This window comes from Salvelinus namaycush, chromosome 5, assembly GCF_016432855.1.
Source record: "Salvelinus namaycush isolate Seneca chromosome 5, SaNama_1.0, whole genome shotgun sequence".
Classification (NCBI taxonomy): Eukaryota; Metazoa; Chordata; class Actinopteri; order Salmoniformes; family Salmonidae; genus Salvelinus; species Salvelinus namaycush.
In genome coordinates, this window is record NC_052311.1 from 69081688 (window position 1) to 69089669 (window position 7982).

Consider the following 7982-nt stretch of genomic DNA (forward strand, 5'->3'; position numbering starts at 1 on the left):
AGCATTTCAGTGCATCGGCTGAAATGACAAACATATAATGTGAAAGAATTACAGTGTGAGGAGTCATCGACATCATTATTCAAAAGACACATCCATCCATACAATGACAGTTATGATACCTGACTTTCTGATGTGTCAATAAGGTCATGAATGTGGTAAAGTAAAGCAAAATAATATATAGAATTACCAATATGCAAATAAGTAATGCAGTTTATACATGCATTTATGACAAATAATCTTATCACTTAAATAATTAAAGGTAAAGGTGAGTAGCAGAATAAAGGAGAGTCCTCATGTTTCTGTCCTGTTTCAGTGTGTCTTGTGTGGGCTCTGTGGGAGTGTGTGTTTGAAGTAACGTTCTCTCATAAGGTCCACCCATAAGACATGCGTACTGTCCACCCATAAGATATGTGAACTGTCCACCCATAAGACATGCGTACTGTCCACCCATAAGACATGTGAACTGACCACCCATAAGACATGTGAACTGACCACCCATAAGACATGTGTACTGTCCACCCATAAGATATGTGAACTGTCCACCCATAAGACATGTGTACTGTCCACCCATAAGATATGTGAACTGACCACCCATAAGTCATGCGTACTGTCCACCCATAAGACATGCGTACTGTCCAGGGTTATGCGGAATGTTCTGGAAGCCTAAAGCCTACATTTTCTCAAGATAAATCTGTTTATTCCATGAGTTGGACGATTAATTGTAAATAAAAAAGTAAAAATAAACGAACAACACAGAGTGGAGCTGTGTTGACCCATCAAACATGCCCTTTTGACACTAAGATTCTGATGAAATGTGGGATGATTCAGTTCTAGCCTGGGTACCACTTCAGAGCTGTGTCTCAACACTAGCCTGGGTGCCAGTCTGTTTAGCTAACATTCCACTCGTTGTAGGGCCCAGTTTCAAGTTTTATTTGTCACATGCACAAGTACAATGGAATGGTTAACTTGCAAGAACTTCCCAACAGTGCAGTATTCAATATCAAAATAGTATAACAAAAAAACACAGGAGCTATAAGAGAGAGAGAAAGAAAACAGGAGAATGTAAGAGAGAGAAAGAAAACAGGAGAATGTAAGAGAGAGAGAATGAAAACAGGAGAATGTAAGAGAGAAAGAAAACAGGAGAATGTAAGAGAGAGAAAGAAAACAGGAGAATGTAAGAGAGAGAAAGAAAACAGGAGAATGTAAGAGAGAGAATGAAAACAGGAGAATGTAAGAGAGAGAAAGAAAACAGGAGAATGTAAGAGAGAGAAAGAAACAGGAGAATGTAAGAGAGAGAAAGAAACAGGAGAATGTAAGAGAGAGAGAAAGAAAACAGGAGAATGTAAGAGAGAGAATGAAAACAGGAAAATGTAAGAGAGAATGAAAACAGGAAAATGTAAGAGAGAAAGAAAACAGGAGAATGTAAGAGAGAGAGAAAGAAAACAGGAGAATGTAAGAGAGAGAAAGAAAACAGGAGAATGTAAGAGAGAAAGAAAACAGGAAAATGTAAGAGAGAGAGAAAGAAAACAGGAGAATGTAAGAGAGAGAGAAAGAAAACAGGAGAATGTAAGAGAGAGAGAAAGAAAACAGGAGAATGTAAGAGAGAGAGAAAGAAAACAGGAGAATGTAAGAGAGAGAGAAAGAAAACAGGAGAATGTAAGAGAGAGAGAAAGAAAACAGGAGAATGTAAGAGAGAGAATGAAAACAGGAGAATGTAAGAGAGAGAGAAAGAAAACAGGAGAATGTAAGAGAGAGAGAAAGAAAACAGGAGAATGTAAGAGAGAGAAAGAAAACAGGAGAATGTAAGAGAGAGAAAGAAAACAGGAGAATGTAAGAGAGAGAGAAAGAAAACAGGAGAATGTAAGAGAGAGAAAGAAAACAGGAGAATGTAAGAGAGAGAAAGAAAACAGGAGAATGTAAGAGAGAGAAAGAAAACAGGAGAATGTAAGAGAGAGAGAAAGAAAACAGGAGAATGTAAGAAAGAGAGAAAGAAAACAGGAGAATGTAAGAGAGAGAGAATGAAAACAGGAGAATGTAAGAGAGAAAGAAAACAGGAGAATGTAAGAGAGAGAGAAAACAGGAGAATGTAAGAGAGAGAGAAAGAAAACAGGAGAATGTAAGAGAGAGAGAAAGAAAACAGGAGAATGTAAGAGAGAAAGAAAACAGGAGAATGTAAGAGAGAGAGAAAGAAAACAGGAGAATGTAAGAGAGAGAGAAAGAAAACAGGAGAATGTAAGAGAGAAAGAAAACAGGAGAATGTAAGAGAGAGAGAAAACAGGAGAATGTAAGAGAGAGAGAAAGAAAACAGGAGAATGTAAGAGAGAGAAAGAAAACAGGAGAATGTAAGAGAGAAAGAAAACAGGAGAATGTAAGAGAGAGAAAGAAAACAGGAGAATGTAAGAGAGAGAGAAAGAAAACAGGAGAATGTAAGAGAGAGAAAGAAAACAGGAGAATGTAAGAGAGAGAGAAAGAAAACAGGAGAATGTAAGAGAGAGAATGAAAACAGGAGAATGTAAGAGAGAAAGAAAACAGGAGAATGTAAGAGAGAGAAAGAAAACAGGAGAATGTAAGAGAGAGAGAAAGAAAACAGGAGAATGTAAGAGAGAGAAAGAAAACAGGAGAATGTAAGAGAGAGAGAAAGAAAACAGGAGAATGTAAGAGAGAGAATGAAAACAGGAGAATGTAAGAGAGAGAAAGAAAACAGGAGAATGTAAGAGGGAGAAAGAAAACAGGAGAATGTAAGAGAGAAAGAAAACAGGAGAATGTAAGAGAGAGAGAAAGAAAACAGGAGAATGTAAGAGAGAGAGAAAGAAAACAGGAGAATGTAAGAGAGAGAAAGAAAACAGGAGAATGTAAGAGAGAGAATGAAAACAGGAGAATGTAACAGAGAGAAAGAAAACAGGAGAATGTAAGAGAGAGAAAGAAAACAGGAGAATGTAAGAGAGAGAGAATGAAAACAGGAGAATGTAAGAGAGAGAAAGAAAACAGGAGAATGTAAGAGAGAGAAAGAAAACAGGAGAATGTAAGAGAGAGAGAGAAAACAGGAGAATGTAAGAGAGAGAGAAAACAGGAGAATGTAAGAGAGAGAAAGAAAACAGGAGAATGTAAGAGAGAAAGAAAACAGGAGAATGTAAGAGAGAGAAAGAAAACAGGAGAATGTAAGAGAGAATGAAAACAGGAGAATGTAAGAGAGAGAAAGAAAACAGGAGAATGTAAGAGAGAGAAAGAAACAGGAGAATGTAAGAGAGAGAAAGAAAACAGGAGAATGTAAGAGAGAGAAAGAAAACAGGAGAATGTAAGAGAGAGAGAAAACAGGAGAATGTAAGAGAGAAAGAAAACAGGAGAATGTAAGAGAGAGAGAAAACAGGAGAATGTAAGAGAGAGAAAGAAAATAGGAGAATGTAAGAGAGAGAGAAAACAGGAGAATGTAAGAGAGAAAGAAAACAGGAGAATGTAAGAGAGAGAAAGAAAACAGGAGAATGTAAGAGAGAGAAAGAAAACAGGAGAATGTAAGAGAGAAAGAAAACAGGAGAATGTAAGAGAGAGAAAGAAAACAGGAGAATGTAAGAGAGAGAGAAAGAAAACAGGAGAATGTAAGAGAGAGAATGAAAACAGGAAAATGTAAGAGAGAGAATGAAAACAGGAAAATGTAAGAGAGAAAGAAAACAGGAGAATGTAAGAGAGAGAGAAAGAAAACAGGAGAATGTAAGAGAGAGAGAGAGAAAACAGGAGAATGTAAGAGAGAGAAAGAAAACAGGAAAATGTGAGAGAGAGAGAAAGAAAACAGGAGAATGTAAGAGAAAGAGAAAGAAAACAGGAGAATGTAAGAGAGAGAGAAAACAGGAGAATGTAAGAGAGAGAGAAAACAGGAGAATGTAAGAGAGAGAGAAAGAAAACAGGAGAATGTAAGAGAGAGAGAAAGAAAACAGGAGAATGTAAGAGAGAGAATGAAAACAGGAGAATGTAAGAGAGAGAGAAAGAAAACAGGAGAATGTAAGAGAGAGAGAAAGAAAACAGGAGAATGTAAGAGAGAAAGAAAACAGGAGAATGTAAGAGAGAGAGAAAGAAAACAGGAGAATGTAAGAGAGAGAGAAAGAAAACAGGAGAATGTAAGAGAGAGAGAAAGAAAACAGGAGAATGTAAGAGAGAGAGAAAGAAAACAGGAGAATGTAAGAGAGAGAAAGAAAACAGGAGAATGTAAGAGAGAGAAAGAAAACAGGAGAATGTAAGAGAGAGAAAGAAAACAGGAGAATGTAAGAGAGAGAGAAAGAAAACAGGAGAATGTAAGAGAGAGAAAGAAAACAGGAGAATGTAAGAGAGAAAGAAAACAGGAGAATGTAAGAGAGAGAGAAAACAGGAGAATGTAAGAGAGAGAGAAAGAAAACAGGAGAATGTAAGAGAGAAAGAAAACAGGAGAATGTAAGAGAGAGAAAGAAAACAGGAGAATGTAAGAGAGAGAGAAAGAAAACAGGAGAATGTAAGAGAGAGAAAGAAAACAGGAGAATGTAAGAGAGAGAAAGAAAACAGGAGAATGTAAGAGAGAGAGAGAAAACAGGAGAATGTAAGAGAGAGAGAAAACAGGAGAATGTAAGAGAGAGAGAAAGAAAACAGGAGAATGTAAGAGAGAGAGAAAGAAAACAGGAGAATGTAAGAGAGAGAATGAAAACAGGAGAATGTAAGAGAGAGAGAAAGAAAACAGGAGAATGTAAGAGAGAGAGAAAGAAAACAGGAGAATGTAAGAGAGAAAGAAAACAGGAGAATGTAAGAGAGAGAGAAAGAAAACAGGAGAATGTAAGAGAGAGAGAAAGAAAACAGGAGAATGTAAGAGAGAGAGAAAGAAAACAGGAGAATGTAAGAGAGAGAGAAAGAAAACAGGAGAATGTAAGAGAGAGAGAAAACAGGAGAATGTAAGAGAGAGAAAGAAAACAGGAGAATGTAAGAGAGAGAAAGAAAACAGGAGAATGTAAGAGAGAGAGAAAGAAAACAGGAGAATGTAAGAGAGAGAAAGAAAACAGGAGAATGTAAGAGAGAAAGAAAACAGGAGAATGTAAGAGAGAGAAAGAAAACAGGAGAATGTAAGAGAGAGAGAAAGAAAACAGGAGAATGTAAGAGAGAGAATGAAAACAGGAAAATGTAAGAGAGAAAGAAAACAGGAGAATGTAAGAGAGAGAGAAAGAAAACAGGAGAATGTAAGAGAGAGAGAGAAAACAGGAGAATGTAAGAGAGAGAGAGAGAAAACAGGAGAATGTAAGAGAGAGAAAGAAAACAGGAAAATGTGAGAGAGAGAGAAAGAAAACAGGAGAATGTAAGAGAAGAGAAAGAAAACAGGAGAATGTAAGAGAGAGAGAAAACAGGAGAATGTAAGAGAGAGAGAAAACAGGAGAATGTAAGAGAGAGAGAAAGAAAACAGGAGAATGTAAGAGAGAGAGAAAGAAAACAGGAGAATGTAAGAGAGAGAAAGAAAACAGGAGAATGTAAGAGAGAGAGAAAGAAAACAGGAGAATGTAAGAGAGAGAGAAAGAAAACAGGAGAATGTAAGAGAGAGAGAAAGAAAACAGGAGAATGTAAGAGAGAGAGAAAGAAAACAGGAGAATGTAAGAGAGAGAAAGAAAACAGGAGAATGTAAGAGAGAGAAAGAAAACAGGAGAATGTAAGAGAGAGAAGAAAACAGGAGAATGTAAGAGAGAGAGAAAGAAAACAGGAGAATGTAAGAGAGAGAAAGAAAACAGGAGAATGTAAGAGAGAAAGAAAACAGGAGAATGTAAGAGAGAGAGAAAACAGGAGAATGTAAGAGAGAGAGAAAGAAAACAGGAGAATGTAAGAGAGAGAAGAAAACAGGAGAATGTAAGAGAGAGAAGAAAGAAAACAGGAGAATGTAAGAGAGAAAGAAAACAGGAGAATGTAAGAGAGAGAAAGAAAACAGGAGAATGTAAGAGAGAGAAAGAAAACAGGAGAATGTAAGAGAGAGAAAGAAAACAGGAGAATGTAAGAGAGAGAGAAAGAAAACAGGAGAATGTAAGAGAGAGAATGAAAACAGGAGAATGTAAGAGAGAGAAAGAAAACAGGAGAATGTAAGAGAGAAAGAAAACAGGAGAATGTAAGAGAGAGAAAGAAAACAGGAGAATGTAAGAGAGAGAAAGAAAACAGGAGAATGTAAGAGAGAGAAAGAAAACAGGAGAATGTAAGAGAGAGAAATGAAAACAGGAGAATGTAACAGAGAGAAAGAAAACAGGAGAATGTAAGAGAGAGAAAGAAAACAGGAGAATGTAAGAGAGAGAGAATGAAAACAGGAGAATGTAAGAGAGAGAAAGAAAACAGGAGAATGTAAGAGAGAGAAAGAAAACAGGAGAATGTAAGAGAGAGAGAAGAAAACAGGAGAATGTAAGAGAGAGAGAAAACAGGAGAATGTAAGAGAGAGAAGAAAACAGGAGAATGTAAGAGAGAGAAAGAAAACAGGAGAATGTAAGAGAGAGAAAGAAAACAGGAGAATGTAAGAGAGAGAAAGAAAACAGGAGAATGTAAGAGAGAGAAAGAAAACAGGAGAATGTAAGAGAGAGAAAGAAACAGGAGAATGTAAGAGAGAGAAAGAAAACAGGAGAATGTAAGAGAGAGAAAGAAAACAGGAGAATGTAAGAGAGAGAAGAAAACAGGAGAATGTAAGAGAGAGAAGAAAACAGGAGAATGTAAGAGAGAGAAGAAAACAGGAGAATGTAGAGAGAGAAGAAACAGGAGAATGTAAGAGAGAGAAAGAAAACAGGAGAATGTAAGAGAGAGAAAGAAAACAGGAGATGTAAGAGAGAGAATGAAAACAGGAGAATGTAAGAGAGAGAAAGAAAACAGGAGAATGTAAGAGAGAGAAGAAAACAGGAGAATGTAAGAGAGAGAGAAAGAAAAGAACCATGTAAGAGAGAGAATAACAGGAATGTAAGAGAGAAAGAAAACAGGAGAATGTAAGAGAGAGAAAGAAAACAGGAGAATGTAAGAGAGAGAAGAAAACAGGAGAATGTAAGAGAGAAAGAAAACAGGAGAATGTAAGAGAGAGAAGAAAACAGGAGAATGTAAGAGAGAGAAGAAAACAGGAGAATGTAAGAGAGAGAAAGAAAACAGGAGAATGTAAGAGAGAGAATGAAAACAGGAGAATGTAAGAGAGAGAAAGAAAACAGGAGAATGTAAGAGAGAGAAAGAAAACAGGAGAATGTAAGAGAGAGAATGAAAACAGGAGAATGTAAGAGAGAAAGAAAACAGGAGAATGTAAGAGAGAGAGAAAGAAAACAGGAGAATGTAAGAGAGAGAATGAAAACAGGAGAATGTAAGAGAGAGAAAGAAAACAGGAGAATGTAAGAGAGAGAAAGAAACAGGAGAATGTAAGAGAGAGAGAAAGAAAACAGGAGAATGTAAGAGAGAGAGAAAACAGGAGAATGTAAGAGAGAGAGAAAACAGGAGAATGTAAGAGAGAGAGAAAGAAAACAGGAGAATGTAAGAGAGAGGAAAGAAACAGGAGAATGTAAGAGAGAGAATGAAAACAGGAGAATGTAGAGAGAGAGAAAGAAAACAGGAGAATGTAAGAGAGAGAGAAAGAAACAGGAGAATGTAAGAGAGAATGAAAACAGGAGAATGTAAGAGAGAGAAAGAAAACAGGAGAATGGTGTGAAGAGAGAGAAAGAAACAGGGAGAATGTAAGAGAGAGAAAGAAAACAGGAGAATGTAAGAGAGAGAAAGAAAACAGGAGAATGAAAGAGAGAAAGAAAACAGGAGAATGTAAGAGAGAAAGAAAACAGGAGAATGTAAGAGAGAAAGAAAACAGGAGAATGTAAGGAGAGAGAGAAGAAAAAACAGGAGAATGTAAGAGAGAGAAAGAAAACAGGAGAATGTAACAGAAGAGAAATGAAAACTAGGAGAATTTAAGAGAGAGAAAGAAAACAGGAGAATGTAAGAGAGAGAAAGAAAACTAGGGAAGAATGTAAGAGAGAGAAAAGAAAACA